Source organism: Phalacrocorax aristotelis, chromosome 1 (genome assembly GCF_949628215.1).
Source record: "Phalacrocorax aristotelis chromosome 1, bGulAri2.1, whole genome shotgun sequence".
Lineage (NCBI taxonomy): Eukaryota > Metazoa > Chordata > Aves > Suliformes > Phalacrocoracidae > Phalacrocorax > Phalacrocorax aristotelis.
The window spans coordinates 127,359,151-127,380,992 of record NC_134276.1 but is presented as its reverse complement, the minus strand read 5'-3'; the positions used below and the strand labels follow the sequence as shown (position 1 = coordinate 127,380,992).

The 21,842-nt window shown below is 40.3% G+C and overlaps 1 protein-coding gene across 5 annotated transcripts in view; it reads left to right on the top strand.

Moving 5' to 3' along the window:
- ZBTB20 (zinc finger and BTB domain containing 20) overlaps positions 1 to 21,842 on the top strand; it is a 465,108-nt gene that overhangs the window by 134,460 nt on the left and 308,806 nt on the right. For all 5 annotated transcript variants that reach the window (XM_075106546.1, XM_075106520.1, XM_075106537.1 and 2 more), the window contains one exon: positions 7,505 to 7,580. The gene's annotated coding sequence lies outside the window, so the exon portion shown is untranslated. The remainder of the gene's footprint in view (positions 1 to 7,504; positions 7,581 to 21,842) is intronic.

Below are 21,842 nucleotides of genomic sequence, written 5' to 3'. Positions count from 1 at the left end.
TGGGCAGAAGGCCCTTTTAAAAACTACTTTACATGGACAGGATAGGCGGCTGCTTAGTGTAGCAAAGCAGCGATGGATCTCCTGTCCATGTAATGTGTTCCAGGGCCCCAGAAGCCAGGCTTGCTGTTGCTCTGGAAAGCTGCAGGGAGTATGCCACACCTTGTTCTTTCCACTCCTCTGGGATCAACTAGAACTATAGAATCATGTAGTGCTCATGCAACTTCCCTCCTTGTCCTCTCCTCCTGCGAGAGGGGTGTCACATCTTCATCCTAATACCTTCTCTCTGCGCAGCAAAGGAGCGGGAATGGAAGCTCTGTGTGTGAACAAGGGAAGGCGGATTCTCACAGTGGAGAAGAGGGAAGGAGGTGCTTGTCAGGGAGATGGGGTGAGGCTGCTGCGTGAGGGTGGGAGGAGTATTGCACATCCTAGGAGAAGATCAAAGGTCCTGAAAACATAGATGATGGATTTTAAAAAGGAGCTGGGTTACGAGGTACAGTCTCCTAATGTCAGACTGCAAGGCAATGGACTATTAACAATAAGTCAAGAGTAGTAGTTGTGACAACCTTCCAAAGTTTCTTACAGTTGAAAACCTGCAGCCTTTACTCACACATTCAGTTTGCTTTTGCTGTCTCAAGAAAAGGACAATAAAAGTTATTTTGTCCTTATTCTTGGAGCACACGATTAAGCTGAGGCTGTGGTGAGGGAGGTGTGTTCTCCGTACAAGGAAAAAAGTTCCAGCATTAGTAAGAGGGAGAGAAGCTGGATGTAGTGAACTTCATGCCTTGCTGATATTGATGAGTTTATCCTGGAAATATTCAACTGCCATGCTTAGTTGCTCAATACTTAAGGATATTTAGAATTCAGAATAAAGATTTATCACTTTGATCTTCTCTGCCATATGTGTTATGAAATGTATGTGCAATGCCATGTGGTTTTTCATTTCGCCTCAGTATATTGCCTTTCATCCAAGATCTTGACCTTTCATTGATAAAGGTCAGACTGAACTTCTTCAGGGAGATCTGTGAAAGAAGTGGAGAAGGAGTAGCCATTAGACTGCAAGTGTACGCAGTGTCTCTGTGGGTATAACTCAATGTCATCTCCTGTACCAGAAATTGGCAATGAGAAGGCTTTAACTGTGCAGGGCAGTGGAGACTCAGGACTATGACTAAAGGAGGACCTTGTTTCCAAAGAAGAATTTAAGGACATTATACATGATTACTTTAAACTTTCAAATTTTAATCATTAGAACGAATATCCTTACTCTAAGAAAAGAATCCAGATGATCTTCCCTGACCACAGTGGCTGCAATTTTTATTTTAGCTTGCTTTACAAGGGAGCCAGTTTCACAACTGGACGATATTGGTGCAGAGTATAATGATGAAGTCATATACTCACACAGCGAAAACATCATATTTCTGAGTTCAAAACCAACTTCTCTATCAGTATTTGATAATATTTTGTACATTTTAAGATATATTAAATATTACATTGTTCTGGCTCATGCACATCTCCATTATTTGGATCTTACAATTTTGATTCCTTTCGCATTTACTATGTTTCATATTTCTGAATCATCAGTTTTGGATGCTGTCAACATTTACATTCTCTTTCTCATCCTAATGAATCTGTTTAATGATAATAATCCTAGCACCTATTGCTTGGCATTGGAGTAGATTCTTCTTTCTATTCTTATCCAATACCATTGATTAATAACTCATTGCTTCCTATCTGTCAGACAGGTTTTATCCACCTTATTGTATTATTATCCAGACCATAATTCTCTAGTCTCTCTATGAGCTTCCTGTGCGGTACTGTGTCAAAGGCCTTGCTAAAATCCAAACAAATTATATCCGCCACATTTCCTTTATCCGCCCAGTTTGTCACTGCACTGAAATACCCATCACAATGAAACGTTTATTGATGTAAGTTTGTGTGTTAAACCAGAATAAATGTGAAGGTTCTGCTGTGATTATATGATAGAGCCTGCTTCTTAACAGGTATTATCATTTTATGCACTAAAGATAATTTGAGCCATGGGAGATGGTACCATTCAACAGGAGCGGTGAGGCTGTGAAGATCAAAGCATTATGAACCTTGAAAAGAAGTGGGAGCTTATATGCTACAAAAACTTGTAAATGGCATAAGCAAAGTCCTCAAGCTGTATTCCAAGAGATGCTCGGAGAATATCAGCTTCACAAAAAAAACTGTATCTTTAGAAGAAAGAATTGTTTGGGCAAGGCCTTGTGAAAGCTGCATGCTGTCACTGTTCCTGTTCCTTGGGAACATAAACAGGATCTAGGGACAGCTTGTGCAAGAAAACAGTTGGAATAGGGAATATCATGGTTTTCAGCAGCCAACTTGATTACCATCATCGCCCCCGTGTAGGAGGAAAGCTTCAAGAGGTATTTAGAAGGATGCTGGGTCCCACCTGGCTATAGGAGAATTACCAGTTAATCTGCATTTCAGGAGTCCAGGTCAGGTCTTAAGTGGAGTTATAAAGAGACCAACTCTTCAGTGTTTGAGAAGTTCAGCTTCTAATGTGCTTTCACAGCTGGGCTTCTCAAGTGCTTGTTGCTTGCTCTGTTAGCAGTAGGAATAAATGAGAGGGGTGGACTGTGCTATTAAGGGATGCAACATGTTTAACAAGTATGAGGGCCTTTGTGGTGAAATTGCATCCAGTACCTTTTTCAGAGTGACCATTAGGTCTGATTACGCATCACAGCTTTTATTCAGTTAAGTGTCTCTAACTTTCTGAAACCTAAATTTCAAGGAGTGTTAGTCTTTGCCCAAAGGGAGTATTTTACACACTTGAATGAAAACAGTTCAAATGCTATTGGGGGCGGGGTGGGGTGTGTAAAAAGTAGCCAAAAATACACCTTTTTCCTGACAAAAATGCTGTTCTAGCTGAACAGTTTGGAAAATCAACATTTCGAATGGATACACTCTTTACTGGGAGAGTAAATTCAGAAGATGAATGCCATAAGGAAGATGAAATCTCTGTGGGCACACAGCTTTGCAGTGAAGTAAAAACAGATGGAGATCTACCATTTTGACAAAGAAACCTTCAGTCTCCTGTTGTCTGTTACTGCAGTGGCAGGTACCCTCAATCTCAGCACAGTGCCGTAGGTTGTCTTGTGCTCTGTTCTACTAAATCACAAAAAACCCCAGGTTTCTCCCATCTGCAGCCCTGTGACCCTGGTTTGAGCCACAGTCCTAAGCTTAGGAAGAAGCCCAGTTCAGTGCTTCCTATACCAGAGAAACGGCCATGAGTTCAAAGACAGAACTGGAAATGGCTAAAACTCTTTTACTCCTTTTTAAACTACTTTTGAAAGTGTAGAAAGGGCTCCAATTCAGGAAACATTCCTTTTTGGGAGGATTCTTTAAGCACAGGCATTACTTTTTGTTGTTGTTGTTATCTTTTTTTTATTCTATCCCCTCAAGATAAGAGAATGGTGACACAAAATAAAGCTGTTTATAGAAAACTAGTACCAGCTAAAGTGCATTCACCTTAAAAAAGCAGTAGTGTAATGCTATATCTATGTTAATAAGATTTGTTCTTTTGCATTACTGATGAGCCTAGACAGAGCATTGTGCTGGTTTGTCTATACTGTTTCCACTTTAAAGTTTGCTTATTTTTTGTTAGATGAGGAGCCTGTGCAGCATCAGCCTCCCTCTCTGATTTCTATGACACAGTTAATCCGTGGCCCTGCTTATGTTTTCAAACCTAAAATGCCAGAAAATTATCTGGGCCATATCCTAAGTCATTATTTGGATTCTGAAGCTGGCCTGAGGTCTCTTGACTGGCCCCTGAGCTTGTTAGAAATTTTTTTTGAAAGTAATGGGCCTGATTTCCCCCACCCCCTACCCTTCCACCTTCCCTGGTTGTCGTAGAGGGCTTTCTTAATATAATCCATGAGTCTTTTCCTGACAAAGGACATCAGTATTTTACTTTCTGTGAATAGTTACTTGTGGCAGTTACTTCATCATTTATTTGCAGTTCCAGAAGTGAGCGCAATGATATGAGCAAGCATTTTGAAAAAGATACTGACTGATGTTGTAAATTCTATGTAGAAAATTAAAAAGATATCAGTAAGTGTTGTCCTATATTCTCTTCCAGTGTTCCCTTTCCCCATAACTAATCAACTGCATGATTCTCATTGACCTGCTCCAGCTGACTTCAGGTATCCAAGGAAAATCAAACCCTTACAGATAGGGAATTTCCTTATTGCTAAGCAGTTGCAGAATGCTGACATCTTCTGAAACGTTTTCCAGTAGTAAATGATACTTTTTTCTTCTCTTGACTTTTTAGATGGAATGTATGTGGTTCTTACAAAAGTGGGGGATTAGACTATAAACATGAGTTAGGCACAGTAGAGTCAGGTGCCATATGCATCATGGAATATTGCTAATGAACTTCGGTCATTGTACAGTCAGTAGCTTTGCTCTCACAGTGTTGAGGCTCTGCATAAGCTTTACAACAAGCAAGAATCATGAGAAAGCAAAGTGAAATATGTTTACCTTCTGATATTTGTTTTTAAAGCCTTTACGGAGAGCTAACACTTGCTCTCCTTTTAACACCCTATTAACGTACTTCATTCCTGACCTGCCATACTCCTCATTCTTGTAATTCCAGCCCTTGGGCCTCTCAAGCAGAGGTTCACCGGCTGTTCTTGAGCCACATCCCTTTCACAAGGGGATTGGGGCACTCCTTTCAGACAGCGGTTTCCTGCCCCGCAATGCTAAGCATGCTCACCTGCGCACAGGAATGCGGGCCTCCTGCTTAAGAAGCTGCCTCCATTTCTATCTCTTGCTCATACATATACCTGTCTATATCATTTCATCTCAAGGTCACAGGCTTCTCTGTTTGTAAAATGAAAGATGTTACTAAAGTGGCAATGATCCGTGTTCTGAGTTTAATGAGGTTTTCTGTAGGTTTTGCTCTGGGTTTCACTCCAACCTGTAGCTAAAATAGCTCTTTAAGATGCTCTGTGTGTGTTGTATGTTGGGTGTTCTGTTAACTACAACTATTTAATTGAAGTTTTTCAAGATGGCAGTGGATGCGCTCTCACAGCGGGCTGTTTCTGAGGCTCCGTTTGTTTTACTGGGTGGATCTTAGCATGCACCCGTTAGGCCTGCCTTGAGGAGTGGGGCCGCTTTATCTGCAGGCACTGTGCCCTGCTGCTTAACTCATGGAGCAGCGCTAGATGTTGCATTTCCTCCTTTTCCTTTCCAGTCAGAAGAACGTGCACGGAGCAGGAAGGACTTCACATTAAAACCACTAGGAAAATACACCAAAGAGCAGATGTCAGGACAGTGCCCAGCATGGGAAGTGGGGGCTGTACCTTTGTGCTTTGATAGGAGGGGGCTAAATGCTGACTCGTTCTCTACAAGAAAATAAGGGTCTTGGACAAAATTCACTCTGAGGAAGTCCATGCACCAATTTATTCCTATTTAGGTCATCAGAATAGGGCTTCAGTGGTGCAGTCTGTATGCTGGCTCTCTATACAGGGATACATTTCACCCTCAGTGAATGCTCTTTGTTTTCTCAGTTGAGGTCAGTTTTTCATTGCATTCATTAAAAGAAATAGCTTTGGATTGCAAATATCACTACCCCTCTCCTTCCCTGCCAGCAAGTCAGCATGACAGTCCTGAAGATGTTAGAAAAGGGGTAAATTTGGAAGGAGAAAGAAGGGAAGGAAATGGAAGTTCAGAGGCTGAAGCTGTTACCACTTACCTGACAGTTGTGCCGTTGTCTACTTCTGATGGAGTTAAAATTATTTTTGGTTTTGCCTGGATTTCTCCACTGTTCCCTGTCTATCTTACTACTTGCCAATTAGGAGAAAGAAGGATAGTTATTTGATGTAAAGATTGTCTAAAGGATGAGGAACATGTTTCTCAAATGATTCCTTCAAGAAAAATTTAATCCAAGCCTATAAAGGTTACCCTGTGGCAGCATCATCCTAGTGCCTCTGTCTGGGGGCTCTTGTTTCTTCATTTCAATGCTCAAGAATTGGTTCTGCAGAAGATACGATAACTCTTGCCATGCTGTCCCCTTCCATGCTTTCTGCTTTGCCTCCTGCTTCGCAATACGCCTGATCTTGACAGAGTGGAAAAGTTAAACCTAAAAATAAGTTCCTGAGCTCGTTCCTGTTTGTGGTATACATGTGTGTATGAACATGTTCGTGTGACAATATATCATCTGATACAGTGCATTTCTTTTTAAACATCTGTGGGGACACATTAGGAAGGCTCATGTAACACTGAAGTCTGAAGAACTGGGTTTTTACTCAAGGGTGAACAAAGGAAAAATTTCACTTAGGAATTGCCCCAGCCTGTGAGACATTCAAAATCGGTATTAGATTCGCATCCAGGATTTATTTGAAGACTTCTGTCAGTGTGCTGCTGGTGAAGAGAATAGCTTTGACTTTGAATGGGGTAAATTAAGCAAGTTCTGCTGTCACCTTTTAAAAGGAAAATTTAATCAAGTTTTTATTTGTTCCTTTAGTGAATCATTGGTACATTGTATGTGTCTGTGTATATTGCTGTATGGTTTATTATTGTGAGGCCAAATCCTGACAACTTATTGCAAAATTGTTTTAATTTATTATTAATATTTTTTGTTTTTCTCATTTCTGCTGGTTTTGGAGCCTTTATAATTAGATATAATTAAAACCACAGGTTTTAAACTCCAGTCTAACATTTAAACTCGTATTTATGGTGCAACCCCTGGAGTTTTATTGTCATTCCAACTGCATTTTGGAAAAAAAAAAAAATAATTTTTTTGCATCTGTTTAAATGCTATATCTACAGCTACCAGTTCTTAATCATCTGTTTTGCACAGTAAAATGACATTTATTTTACACGATAAGAAACCTTGCAGTTTTATAGAGTAACTGTTTCATATCCCTTAACAAAAGGGTGCAAAGGACCTTTGCCTTGTACACTTTAAAAACAGCTTTCCTCTTTTTGAACTTATCTGTCTTTCTTGCTCCTCCGTGCAACAGTCTAAAAGTGCTGCATGCTGTAGAACAAATTATTTTAAAAATGTTGGCTGGCATTATGTAAAACCATATTTTCCCTTTTGGTGCGTATGTTCTGGTCCTAGCAATGTCCTTGTTTTGCTGAAATTAACATTTTCCCCCTCACAGTCGTTGGTATGTGATGGTGTTTTTCTGTCTTTAATTGTGATGCTTTTTTTTTTTTTTAATTAGTATAAGGTTGATTGTTAAAATTAAGTGGCAGAAGGCTTCTTTCCAAGTTATTCAGAGATCTTTTGCTGAAGAAATATATTTTGCTACTCTCAATTGCCTTTTTCCCCTTCTTCTTTCATTGCAAACTACTCTGGGAAGAGCTTCTTTTAACAAAAAAAAAAAAAAAAAAAAAGAGGCTACGCTTGACTGATAATGCATTGCTTTGGATGGTGAAACATTATGAAAGTTTAATTTTTAATTAAATCTGAAATACCAATTATAACTGAAAGAGATTTTAACCTGTTTCTTTTCAGACTGCCTGAAGTTACATTGTAGATGCTGAAATCACTGCACCTTAAAAACAAAAAGATTAGGCTGTGCTGCATTCCTGTAAGTAAAAGCTTTTCCAGTACCTTTTGTTCCGTATTTTCCTCTGTATGCATCCAAACTGTTAGCACAGTAGCTGGTCTTGGATAAAGGTCAGTCCCCTTAAATGGGGTTTAGAACTTCAAAGGAGTTTTATTTAAAAATTAAAACTGAACTTAACATCTTGCAGATCTTTAATTTTAGACCCCTGAATAGATAATTCTTTTCTGCTGTGTTTTGAATATTATTAGGAATAGTGTGCATCTCTGTGTGTGCTGATTTACAGTTCTTGTCGCTTTGTTGTCAGTGAGGATTTCTGCACTTTGCAGAGATAACAGAAAGTAGCAGGAGATTCCTTGTAGCATAAAACATTGTTATGACATCACAAAAAGAGAATAAACTAATTTTTCTCCTTTATACAAGAAAAAAACCGAACAACTTTCTGATGACATCACAGGGGTCTTCAGCTGTTTTAGGGTGTAGATGAAGGCAGAAATGCCTAATTCATCTGTGCTGTGACACAACAAAACAGTCAAAATAACATCTTAACGTCTCTCAGAAAGAAAGGAGTCTCTTTCTAAGAGCATAGTTATTCCATAAATGCAAGTCAGATTGTACATCAGTCTGATCTAGCCTTATTTAGAATCTGTTTATTAAATGTATTTGGGACAATAATTAAGATTTGGAACTTCAGTGGCTGAACAACAGGCACGCAAAAGAGGATGGAAAATACAGTAGATTCAGATGCTATGAATCTAATGAAAAAATATATGAATAAAAATCCAGGAGCTTGTATATAGTAGGAAAAAAATTATTTTAGTTGGGGAGTACAAAGCTGTGGAATATTACAAAGCAAAGTCGGTTTGTTTTCTTGCTTGAGATCAAAATGTGCAGTCTGTAATGAAATCCAGAGCCTTCTTCCACAGTGGTACTTTTGTAGTTCGGTGTTAAAATATTTTAACTATTACAGGGGATTTTTCCTTTCTTTCCCCCTTCCCCCCCCCTTTTTTTTTTTTATAAATTGTATTTTAATGATTTATTTTAAACTCGCTGAAGGGTACAGTACACTGTGGGCAGCTAATGCATGTCCCTTCCAGCGTGGAGCGCCAAGCATGACTCAGGCAGGCAGATTGTGCCATTCTGGCTCTACTCCATTGTGTTTTTACATTACTGGCAAGGGCCATGCCATTGTGTTGTTTAAATATTGTGTATTAACTGCAGGCTGTGGCCAGTGAATGGTATTTAACATTTTCTGCTCATCATTCCTGAATATGAGCAGCTTCCCTGGCCACCAGAGGTTAACCTTCCAATTACACTGGTGAGCTGAGTTGAAAACACTTGTGGATTTGCTGGGTCCAGCAGCAATTTGACAGGAGGTGTTGGGGGAAAAGTGGGGGAATGCTTCTGAATCTGTGAGTATAGAATTTCCAAGTTGTCTTGCAATTTTGTGTGAACAATCAGGAGAAATTTTTTTGGAAAGTAGAAGTAATTCTCTTTCCAATATGCAGTAGCAGAGTGGGGAGTGAATTAAGGCAAGTTCTTTGAATCCTGAGGATCCAGATGGTCAGCAAGTCCTGCGTGGACAGCCCTAAGGCAAAATACCAGGTAGCAATATATGGCCAGATGATCAGTGCTGGCTGGAATGGGCTTTTTTTAGTTATATGAGACTCTAGGCTTTGGAGGGGAAATAAATACATGAGTGTAAAACTCGTGTATAGGAATTTATTTATTTTTTTTTAATCAAGGGCGGCCAGCATATCAAAGCAGAGGTGTTGAGCAGTTTGCTCAAGGTCAGAGTAAATCAGTGGTCAGACTGGGAACAGAGTGTGGGGTCACGACTCTCAAGTCTGCTCTGTTCTGCCCAGTTCTTCTTTCCATTCCATGAAGTAAAGGTCCAAGTTTCTAATCTTTGAGTTTCTTGTGTTGTTTGCTTTTTCCAAAAAAATACCCCACCTATACAATTCTGGCTGCTCCTAAGTTCTGTAGCCTTGGCATACAGCCTGTCTCTGGAATACAGAAAGACAAGGTAGGGAAACTTCTGTGTATGAGCATGTACGCTGTAAGATGAGGATGTGATTCTTTCTATGCCATGTGTCAATCTAACTACTATCAGTGCAAATAAAAATGGGGGCGCCTTCTTTATAGAGGAAAGTATACTTTAAGGATTTCCTTTGTTTCCTATGTATGTTTGCTGTAATCAGATGTCTCTAATTCTAAGATCTTTAATAAAGTGAACTTCCCGGTATGGCTCTCCTGTATTAACCTGAAAGCAGGAGGAAGAAAAGGCAAGCCATGCTCTCGTAGTTTTCTAGTTTTTTGTTGTTGTGTTTTTGTTTTGGGTTTTTTTTTTTTTTAATTGGTTTTTTTTTTTTTATTGGATTTCTTTAATTGAAGGGTGGAAAACTTGCTTTAGGGTAGGGATGTCCCTAAAGCAACTGATTAAGATGGGTCAGATTTCCAGCTGATATGAAAATATGCTTGACTTGATACACAGCGTTAGAAGAAAATACAGGTTCACAACATGCGAACATCTGTCAGGCAGTTGCATAAAACCCCAGTCTTCTAAATGTAGTGCAGTCATGCTCTTAATGGAAAAGGTCTGTGGGCTGGATTCTTGCTATGTTGGATGCTCTGGCCACGTTTTGCTGTGTACTAAAGTTATGTGGATTGATAGGGAAGGAGGTCCATTGAGGTCCATGGGACTGCTCAAATACTTAAAGTTAAGGATATGGTTATGTACTTTGCTGTTTGCAACTAACCGCAAATAGGATTAAGTCTAGTATGAGGAGCTACCTCTGCTCACATTCAGCATCTGCTTGATTTTATGAGACACTGAGAGCGTATTGTGTGTGAAAGAAAAAGATTCTGTACACACAACCTGAAAAACCTATACAAGAGACACACTGGATAGGCTTTCAGAGCAATGGTTTTAGTTACATTGCCATCGGCCAAAGCCAATAAGAAGTATATGAGACATTATTTTTGTTAAAAAGAGATTTTTCAAGGCTTCAGCCCTATGCAGCCTCCTGATCTGATTACTGACCAAGAGATCCAGTGCCCTAATCATGACGGATGCTGGCTCGTTGAGTGGCATTCGACAAGTCATTTAAGCTCGCTACGCCTTCTTCAGCAGATCACTTTTTCAATCTGGTTCAAACTGATACAGCTCTATGAACATTATTGAGTTTGTGTTTGCAAAGCTCTTAAATGAAAAATAGAAACCATTGTTATTATTAATAAGAATATTGTGTAGACAAATCACGAGGGATGGAGATACAGCCACTCATGGGGGTGATCTTTCACAACTCACTTGTGCCTTTGTTTAATTCCATCATTCAAAGGTATCAAGGCCAACTCCAATTTACAGAAGTATTTCTCATGTCACTCTCCCCACTGTTGAGTATTTTATTGTTCGTGTTCTCTCTCTGTCTGCTTCCCTGCTACTTTCCTCCATGCTGAATTAACCTTGCATACCAAACTTTATTCCCCTTTTTTGTATTATACAGCAGAGACATTTGTGTAGCCTCCAAATTACAGAAAGCAAATTCATTTTGTCTAGTGATTGTTTGCTGATGATGTATGAAACAGACAGAAGACAGTTTGAATTTTCATAAGTTCAATTGAGCTTGCAGGCATAGGGAAGGGAGCAGGCAGAGCCCAAGCCAATGTGACACAGTAAGCTGGCATCCCGGAGTGCATGCTGCATGTGTAACGTCAGGATGTCAGGGCTGAGAAGGCCTTCGTCCATCACAGTAGTGCTTTTAAATGAAGGAAGAGTTTTGAAGCAACAAACAAGCTACCCTACCGTGTTCTTTACCGTGCAAGAATCCTCACAGTTCCTGATGGATATTGCGGTCTGTCCTTCCATCTAGTAGCTTGCTCTTTTAACTAGAATTTCATGTCTAAGATGGGCTTTGTTGACCCTGCAAATTCCCAGTTCCTATTCCTCTGACAAAATGTAAACCCTCAGTAGTTTAAGCCATTTTTTTTTGATGCAGAAGATACTAGCTTGTAGGAGCTAAGCTGGAGAAGACATGTACAAATGCGAAATGAGTATGGAAGTGTGCTTCATTTGAGCAAAGATCAATGTCTTGGGGCTGACTGTCACTGAGGAATTGTGTTAGTACTAAGAAAGAGAATTAATTTTGCCTTTTCCCCTTCTTATACCACGGCATTAATCCAGAAACTCACGGGGATAAATTTTGCCCTGATTTCTACCTGTGGAACCCCAGTGGAAATGTGGAGAGGTCAGAAATGCTTGTCAAGGCAGAAATTGTCCTAGTGTTAGAATTGTTGAGAAAGCGGAAACTGGTTGATTGTTATCTGGCCCGGGGCAAGTGGATATGTAGGAGCCCTACGTGGCATTATATGCTTCTGAAAGTGTTGCTTTTGTTGTATGTTAAGGAGAATATGAAAAAAAAAATCCAGTGAGTGAAAAGTTATAATCAGGAGCACAGTGATTAATTGTTCTTCATATCCACTGGGAGAAAGACTTAAAGAAATCAGTTCAACGAGCAGTGAAAATCACCAAGTAACATATTAAGAACCATGTTCTGACTGTATTGGTTGTAAGGCACTAGGACACACAACCTGTATGTACTGTGGAAGCAGGGGAGGTTTCTTTTTTTAAGGAATGGCTCGAAAACCATCTCTTGGGGCATGCTAGAACTTGCTGTAAGGCAGAAAGACTAGCCTGGATGGGTTCTCTTGCTCCCCGGCGTTTCTCTGATTCAGCGTACCGTTTGGGAATGTTGGTATGTGGCTAATACATTCCTGATTAATAAAGCTTAATGTTCCCAAAAGATCCCCAGGGTTCTCATTTTTCCATCCTCTCATAACTGAAACCATACTGTCTCTTCAAACATTTCACTGGGCTGCCAGCATTTTGCTTCGACCCTTCTTTTTTTAGAGGAGGATAGGGGAGGGAGTCATATAGACACCAAGGACAGATTTTTAGTTGCTGTGCATCTGCATGGTTTCTTTCCAGTCAGTGCACAAATGCTGATTTGTTTCAGTTACCGGTTTTTAAAATTTGGATAAATGGACAGACTCCAGGTATTGCCTGATACAAAGGCCTCTGACATAGATCGTGGAGACAGTTGAAAGTTGCAAATGGGATTGATGATCACGGTAAATATGTAATGGGGCTGGAGTAAAGCCTGCTACAAAAAGGTAAATGTCTCGGGAGTTTAGGAACTTTGTGATTGCCTCTGTTTTCTGATTTTTCATGTAAACATCCTTGGAAGATATTTTAACTTAATGGAACTGCAAATCTCAAAATGCAGTTGGCCAGCCTGAAAATCTTGTTAGTTGTCAGGTGGTTTTAATCAGTTCCATTCACAACTTAGCACAAAAAAAAAAAAAAGAGCTGGGAATGATTGATAATTAAGTCCCTCCGTTTTTTTGTTTTCTTGCAAATGTTTAAGGTTTGGGGTTTTTGGGATGTGTAGCAGTTGTGTGGGGATTTGTTTGTTGTAGGTCTGTGCGTTAAGGGCATCAGCTGTAGTGTACAAACAGGTAGAGTCCCAACTTTTTTCATAGCTGGCAGCTCTTGTTTTTGCAGAATAGTGGCCACAATAGATGAAGATAGGAAAATGGCTCTCCAGTGTGTGGTTGCTTTAGTGTATAAAGGAGTGTGGGTTGTGATTCACTCATATTAAAAAGGCACGGGAATATTAGTACTCCTTCCCTGAGTAGCACTACTTTAGTAAGTTGTAAAACACTTCAGCATTTCAGCACCTGAAGATGTTATGGTGAAAGTAGAAAATCTTTCACTCCATTTACCAAAGCATTTGCTGGTCTACTTCAAGATAAAAGAAAGACTAAATATTACCGAGCAATGACAGTTACCTTAAACCAGAGATATCATCAAATAAGCTGCAAAAGGGAAAAAGGCACCATAGGCCTGCCCTTTTCCAAGCCTTGGTAGTCTTATTTTGTCCTATCCGAAATGAAATTCTTCAGCTAAACCAGTGTATAATGGGAGGGACTCAACAGAAAGGCATTGTGGTTATTCTATATTTACATCAGTCTCCCTGAGGACACTCTCACTGAATCATTTCAAATTCCAGAGCTTGATGTAGAGCAGTCTGATGAATGTAAGTTACCCAAACTTTCTGGTCTGTTTTCTTCATTAGTGCAACTGGTCTAGCTCTGAATTTCACTGTAGAGGATCTGGTTCTTCTTATTGCCCTCTTTCCAGTCACTGTCCCTGCATCTAGATAATAGATTAGAAGAGATTTTAATCTCAGTTCTGTCAAAATTGGTCTCTTGTTTTCAACAGTTTCCACTGACATGACAGAGATCAGAATATTTGCTTTATTTATTTGTTTTTTTACAATAAATCCTCTACAGAGGTCCATTGCTAACATGTCCAATGCATGCTCTGCAGGGCCTTCAGAAGTCTGATAGGGGACGCTGTCCCGCAGATGTGTATTTTAACAGTCCTGTATTTCCTCATGACAAAGGAATTCCTCCAGCATCTTTTGTTCTGTGTGTGCATCATCGTCCCACAGCATTTTGGTTTAAAAGGACCTAGTTCTTGCTTGTTGCTCCCTTTTCTTATACCTCTCTCCTTTAGGAGCCTGCAGGAGCCGGCAGCAAGACAGCTGGACTGGAGATAGTGAGCACTTGGCAGATTGGTCTGTGCTGTTAAAGGCCATTGGAAAAGTATTTGCCTCAGCAAAATGTTTTGGTGTCAGTAATAACTGAAGGCACCTCTGAGTCAGAACCTGCATCTACAAATATTTTCAAATCCATTCTTTTCCCTGGCAGATTTTTTTTTTGGTTGGCTTCATATTTCCTTAGAAATTTCATTCTTCTTCATGTAATGTTCTCATGGAAATTTTGAATAATGAAAATCTTTTGTAAAATGGAAGTGTGTTATCTCATCTCTTTCAAGACTGGCAATAAGTAATCGAGAATCCTGTGTCTCTTAGCAGCAGAACCTTTTCAAGGAATTATGTATATATTTCCCAGCAGCAGTGATAGCAGTTGTGCGCCAGATCACTGTGTGTCCTCTCTGACTATGAACCAGTTTAGGTCATGATCCTGCACTCCCAGTTCATTTAGGTAGGGTATAGTGGCACAGTTCCTGATATTGTTTGCAATATCAGACCATCAATGGGAAAATCTGCCGAACATCAGAGTCTGAGCCAGAGGCAGATGAATCCTCATCTCAGTTTCTTTTCCCATTCATTAGGGTTTTCAGTGAGGAGGGTAATCTGTTTTGTCGTGTCTCTTGCCCTGTTTCAATGCACAACTAACCTTCTTATGTCTGAGTGGCTGTCACTTCTCCAGAGCAAGTGATATGGGATTCCTCAAGCAAACAAATATAAAATGATCACCCTCTGGAGCAGGCTTAGTGCATAAATGACAGCTTTTGCCTGGATGCGGTTAACAACTAGAGGGAAATTCCAGCGGCTGGGCATCACACAAGCCTGAGGAATGCAGAGAGAGGGTGTTGAGGGACCAGAAATCAGATGACCAAGAGGGTATAGAGTTGTGTAGTATATCATCCTGATGAGAAATATAACGCAATTAGGGGTGAGAAATCACTGAGTCAATAAGCGAGGTTGCTATAGGTACTGATGCTTATGGATGGCACCTCAATGTAAGAGTTTTGATTCTTGTAATTGTTTCTATCCTGCAGGAAGGAAAGGATTATGCTTTTTACTTTTGCTGGGGCTTCGGTGCGATTGAATTTGTTCCGGTGCCTCTTGGCCATGTGAAAATCACCCCAGAAACGATACCGTTTGCTGTTTCTTCCTGTGTCACAAATTGACTTGTTACTACTTCTTAGCCTCTCTTTGTGTATGTGGTTTAGAAAATACTGCTCTTTGCAGCTACATATTCTGATCATGCTTGCCATTCAAGAAGACATTTGTTTGCCGTGACAAACTCCTGTTCACTTTACCAGTCTTTGTTATGCTGCAGTGGTCTCACACCTGTGTGCTGACACATGTGGGTCTAGAACTGCACTGAAGAAAACCTTCAGATATTAGTACAACCCTAGTTATCTGGCAAATACTTGGTTTCCTCAGGATACCAGTCATGGCCACCTCAAGTGTTTTCCTGCCCTGTCCAGGGAACTGTCCTCTGGCAAGAGTTCAGGAGTTCATGCAAGAAGGTAATCACAATTACTATATGTGGTTACAGTCTATAACAAATACGAAGCCACTTCACTACCAGGTCCACATCTGTTTTAGGGGCTTTAAAGCTCAATGGATTAACATTTAGGCGCTCAACTCCGAGTGGAATTCAAACCCCAGAGTTAGGGTCTTTATCCAGTGTGATAAGACTGGGATGTGTTAAGGGCAAAGGGAAGAATCTTGTTGGGTGGAGTGCAACCTAGAGGCAGCCAAAGGGAAGCTCTAGAATCATGGAATCATTAAGGTTGGAAAAGACCTCTAGGATCATCAAGTCCAACCGTCAACCCAACACTACCTGAACTCCTAAAACATGTCCCAGAGTGCCAGGTCTACACATCTTTTAAATACCTCCAGGGATGGCGACTCTACCACCTCTCTGGGCGGCCTGTTCCAAGCTCTAGAGGCTAAAGGCTCAGTGATTCTTCCATGGGCACAGAAAGAATCTTTTCCTCACTGCAGCCATTAGTGTCCCAGAGAATTCCAAATGTGCCAGGTAAATTTTATTTTTTATGAAATATTCAGCTGTTAAAATATGGGGGTTTTATCCCCCTACAGAATTTGCCTTTCAGCAACATGAGATAGGCATAGATTTCCCACACCTTGTGATGGTGGAAAACATTTGTGATGTCCCTGCATTGTCAGACTGTCATGGGCACAGTTTTCTGTGTGATGTCTTTATTATGATTTAATTACATTTAAAAGCATTTAACTTCTGAAAAATTCTTACACTGTCTCTGTCATAATGTTTAGAATATAGCTATACCATACAGTAGTTATTCTTTAAGCCTCCTTATGCATAGAAAACCTTGTAAAAGAAATACACTGTGTGGCAAAATAGATGTTCCTTATTTAATGCTGAACTAATTCTTAAAGCTGCATTGTGATTAATCGTGGTTGTGCTGGTAGAAGTCTAGGAAGGGTGATAGACTTTTCCTCCTGCATTTTTTTTTTTTTTTCCTGTTGAGAAGGTAGGAAGCCCAAATGTCCGTATTGTGAAACAGTGAGTCTCACTTCTGCTGCTTGTACTTCATCCTGCTGCCTGGGCAGAATAGGACTTTGCCTGTAACTCCCCCCTGCTGCTTCCTAGAGCTGGCAACTCAGGGTTATTGAACTTGGTGAAATTCAGGGCTGCAGGTAAGCGGTGTGGCAAAGAAACCTTTCTTTGTAGTGCCTGGAGAGGTTATGCAAACATGATATCACCTGCAATCCCTGCCAGAACTCTGCACACCATTTCTGTATTGAGTGCAGCCATTTTCTGATCACTTCTTTTACTGATAAAGGGTGAAATCCTGGCCCCAATAAATTCAGTAGGATTCTTCCACATTCCTGTCAGTGGAGCCAGGGTGTGTTGAAAATGTGTGTGCTTGAGCTGCCCCTTTGCATGGTGTAGGTTATTGTATGCCTGATGCATTTACATATATACACCTGTTCCCACCCTCTCCAGCAGTGCTGCCCCTGGCGAGGGGCAGACACCAACTGCTCTGTCTGCTGTCCTGTCAGCCTTGAGGTATAGGAGGAAGTGCACAACTTCCCTTAGCTGATTTACAGTGGGAAAAGAAATATGTCATGCTTGCTTTAGATTTGTTTTTTGAAACAACTAGATTTCACAAAATCATAGAATCACAGGTTGGAAGGGACTTCAGGGATCATCTAGTCCAACCTTTCTGGGAAGAGCACAGGCTAAACAAGATGGCCCAGCACCCTGTGCAGGCAACTCTTAAAGGTGTCCAATGTGGCCGAGGCAACCACTTCCCTGGGGAGATTATGCCAATGGTTGACTGTCCTCAGTGTGAAAAATTTCCCTCTGGTGTCCAATCGGAATCTCCCCAAGAGCAACTTGTGTCCATTCCCCCTTGTCCTTTGCATGTGACTCTGTGTAAAAAGGGAGTTGTCCATCTTCTTTGTAACTACCCCTTAAGTACTGGTACGTGGTGATGAGATCCCCTCTGAGCCTCCTTTTCTCAAGGCTGAACAAAACCAGTTTTCTCAGCCTGTCCTCATATGGCAGGCTTCCCAGTCCTTTGGTCATCTTGGTGGCCCTTCTCTGGACCCCTTCCAGCCTGTCCACATCCTTTTTGTATAGCGGGGACCAGAACTGTACACAGTACTCCAGGTGTGGCCTGACAAGTGCCGAGTATAGTGGCATAAGGACTTCTTTCTCTCTGATGGTGATGCCCTTTTTTGATGCAACCCATCATCCTGTTGGCCTTCTTGGCCACAGCAGCACACTGTTCGCTCATGTTGAGCTTCTTGTCCACCAGGAGCCCCAGGTCCCTTTCCACAGAGCTGCTCTCCAACCAACTGGATCCCAGTGTGTGCTGCACTCCCGGATTATGTTTTCCCAGGTGCATGATCTTACACTTTTCTGTGCTGAACTTCATAAGGTTCTTAAAGATTTAAAGATTTACCCTGCTTTAATATCGAAGTGACATTAAAGTTGTCATATGCATGGTTTTGTCCAGTAGTGGTTGAATGAAAGTTTTAGTTTTTAATCTCCTAATTTTAGGTGGTTTGGAGTTCTTTTGTGAAAGTTCATGAGACTATATTGGTTAGAAATTATTCCCCTCTCCCATTTTATGTAGCTGTTTTAATACTAGCTTACATAACAGTTCTTCTGTGGAGCTGATGAGGAACTCGCAAATTTGGTGTGTAGTTCAGGCAAACTGGTCCTTTTCTGGGCTGGGGTTGGGCTCTTGCTTGCACTGAAACCTGGTGTAAAATTTCCAGTCTCTGTCTCAGTTTGGCTTTTCTGCTCCTCTATAGCACTGATCTGCAGATGGAAACTCCTGCACTGATCTTGTGTTGAGAGCTTTCAAAAATGAGTCTGTATTTGGCCTGTATTTCTTTAAATAATTAAAAAAAAAAGGAGCTTGTTCTGCACATGTGAAGTCCCAGCCTTCTCACTTAAAGCTAGGTCAAATATTCTGTGTATTTGCAAGTCTAGCACTAATTCATGTGGCTAAAGTGACAGTAAAGGATGAATATTAAAGATGGATGGTACTGTTGCCCTTTAAGTAGGGCCTCCATTTATGTTAGTGGGATTTTCACCACTTTCAACGCTTCGAAGATCATTTTTTGTGTCTTTCGGTACTTTGCTAATATAGCACTACTGTTAAAATTCTTCCCCAGTTCATTCCTAGTGGCCACACCATTAGGAACTTTAGGTTACAGTATGACTTTTGTGGTGTGGAGGGCAAGAAACAGTAAGAAACCAAACAAAAACACCTAATACAAATCTTACTTAACACAAATTACAGGAATTGGTGTTGCATATAACGGCTTCCTTGGTGGCTGCTGTGCTTACTGTGGCTCCTCAGTTTACTAGTCCAAACTAAAATGTGCTCTCCTCTGCCCAATACATCTAGATCAGTAGAGAGGGAAACAAATTGTATCCCCTCGGCTCCCCGCTCTCCCTACTTCATAACTACAATCCCAATTATCTTGTCAAAGAGCAAGTTTTTATGGGAGAAAGGTAACATATGACCACAATGACTTCTGAACGTAGCTCATGCCTCAGGACTTGGTGTTGCACAGAAGGTCTTATTTTACCTCTAGGCCGTGTACAAATAGAAATGCCTTGAACAGTGAGCCCGCAAAATGTGAAATTAAATGGGGGCAAATGTACTTTTATTTAATGTATCGTCACATTAATCAGGTATATCAATTTTCTTTGGAAATGCCTATTTCAACAAAGCAAAATTATAGCAACCAAAAATGTGAGGAGGAAAAATAATATGGATTGTTTTGTTTTGTGTGGTTTTGTTATTTTTTGCTTAATTTTGTGACATGTAAGTACTAATGCATGTCTTACTGCACGTAAATCTGTTAGACTGCAAGAGGGACTTAGGTTTAGGAGAGGTGAAGGCTTAGTACTTACTGAACTAATGCTTAGTGACTTTTTTCATGGCACAAAACACTGCTAGTTTTCCTACAGTGACATGCAGTAATGCAAATATAGAAATAGAAAAGAATGGAAGGGCTTAGTTGGAAATTCTAATATACAGAACTTTCAAAAGAAATCTTTTTTTGGCTTTTTAATTATGTGGGGAAGTTCAGTATCACTTCTTTCTGAATTCTGACTTTGAAAGGAAATGAGAAGTCAAAATTTCTGCCTGTACTTGTAGCTCTAAAATGCCACGGAAGGCCTGGTAGCTCACTAGCAAAAGTAATGGGTTGCCCTAAGTTTAAACCTCTTGAGGCACAAGAAAAAAGTTCTGGGATCTGTTGCTTTTTGAAATTCTGTGAGGATGAATTCTGTGCTCTTTGCAATACTACAAGCTGCATCTCTCTCTCTAACTTTCTCTCTAATTTTCCACCATCATTCTTGTGTCTAGGTACATCTAATTCCTTGTCTTCTCTTGGGTCTTGAATAGAAGAATTAAGATGACCACCTCCCTTTTTGCTGACAATGGCTACTATAATATTTAGCTGCATATTTCTTGTGGGTGCTTGGAAGAATGACTGTTTTGTGGACAAATATTGTAGTAGACAGAGGTATTGATTGGGTTTCATTGTAATAAACATTGCCAGATGTTATCTCAGTGTGTACTGTTTGCATTACTAAATAAATAAATCCTCCAGAGAAGAATTATTCCCTATAATGTTTTTTCAAAAGTTTACTGTTGTCTCCTTTTTATATGTTTAAAGTGAACTTCATCTGCTTTCTGTGCAGCTTGAGAAACTAATTGGGACATGTGAAGTGAACTGTAAAGTTCAAATCCTGCTCTAGGTTCAAATACCATGTCAAGGCCAAATCTGGCATCTGTATGTGATGGCATTTTCACTTTGGGTACTCTTTCTTCATTTGAGACTTCCTCCTGTAGGAAATACCTGAACAGGTTTTCTTCACTGCTGTGTTTTCCATAGTGGTGAACACCTTGTCGTGGGAATGTCACAGTAAACGTCTGCGTCCTTTTGACTCTTGGTAAAGACTCTCAGCTGGTGGGTCACTTGGTACTCAAAATGATGGTCAGATTCCAACAGACGTGGAAGATGGCTAAATGCCAGTGCTTGCAAGCCCAACGTGTCAGTTACTGAGCAAGATGACCAGCTCTGAGGGAGGATCTGAGCTTCCACAGAGACCAAGAAAATCATAAGAGTCAGGATTCATTGATCAAACTGTGAACATCATATCACATCAATGTGAAAAGCACATCGTCACAGTGCACAGCACATTGGTGTGGGCCTGTGTACAGCTCCTGCATCTAAGCTTGGCTAGTGCTACCTTATTCCTTGCAATAGGCATGTCAGATTGAGGCATAGTTAGGTTTTGACTTCTCTCTGATCCCTGGTGTTATCAGCTCTCCCAAAACATTGAGCGAGAACACAAGTGGTTTTTTGAGGTGTAGTCAATGTCCATAAAAATTCATGTTAAATGAGAGCTGGAATTGTCTACTGGGCATTCTGAAAATGGTTTCTTCTAATTTTCAGTGAAGCCATACCTGTTTCACTGAAGTAGTGGTTCCTTGCTCTGCTGGACTCAACTATATTGTAATTTATGATTTTTGAGTCATGGGTTGAAGACTGGCTTCTATGGAGATACAAGTTGGCTCATTCTGGAGCCTCCCTAAAACATATGTAAAACAATTTTGTAGGTTTAGAAAGATGCAATGTGTAGTTGAAGTCTCTGCCGGTGGGATCAGGATTATTAGTCTTATGACTCCTAAATTAAATCATCATTCTCTGTGTCAGATCTGAAGTGAAAATTAATGTAGAATATGTGGGTTTTTCCCAAATTCTTAATAGTTTTACTAGCTGTTGTTTGTCTGTTCCAGTTTATCAACTGAATTTATCTGTACTTATTCTATCTACTTAGCTACATCTAGATTTATTTTTATAATTTTACTGGAACTTGCTGTGATAGAAGCATTTACAAGTTATACATGTGTATGCATTACGGCTATCCTTTACAACTTGAAAGGCTACCCTTCTTCAAATTTTTATTTTAGTCAAAGACCATCAAACCCCCCTACTCATTCATTTTGTCATTTGTTAATATCTTCCCTTTTCTTTCTGTTGGCAAAAAGGGAAAAGGAGAAAAAAATGTGTGAAAAGCAAAGGAAGGGGAAAATGTCTGGCTTCCCCACCAACTTTTCCTTGTTTTACACGTGAATACTTCCAGTGATATCTCTGAAAA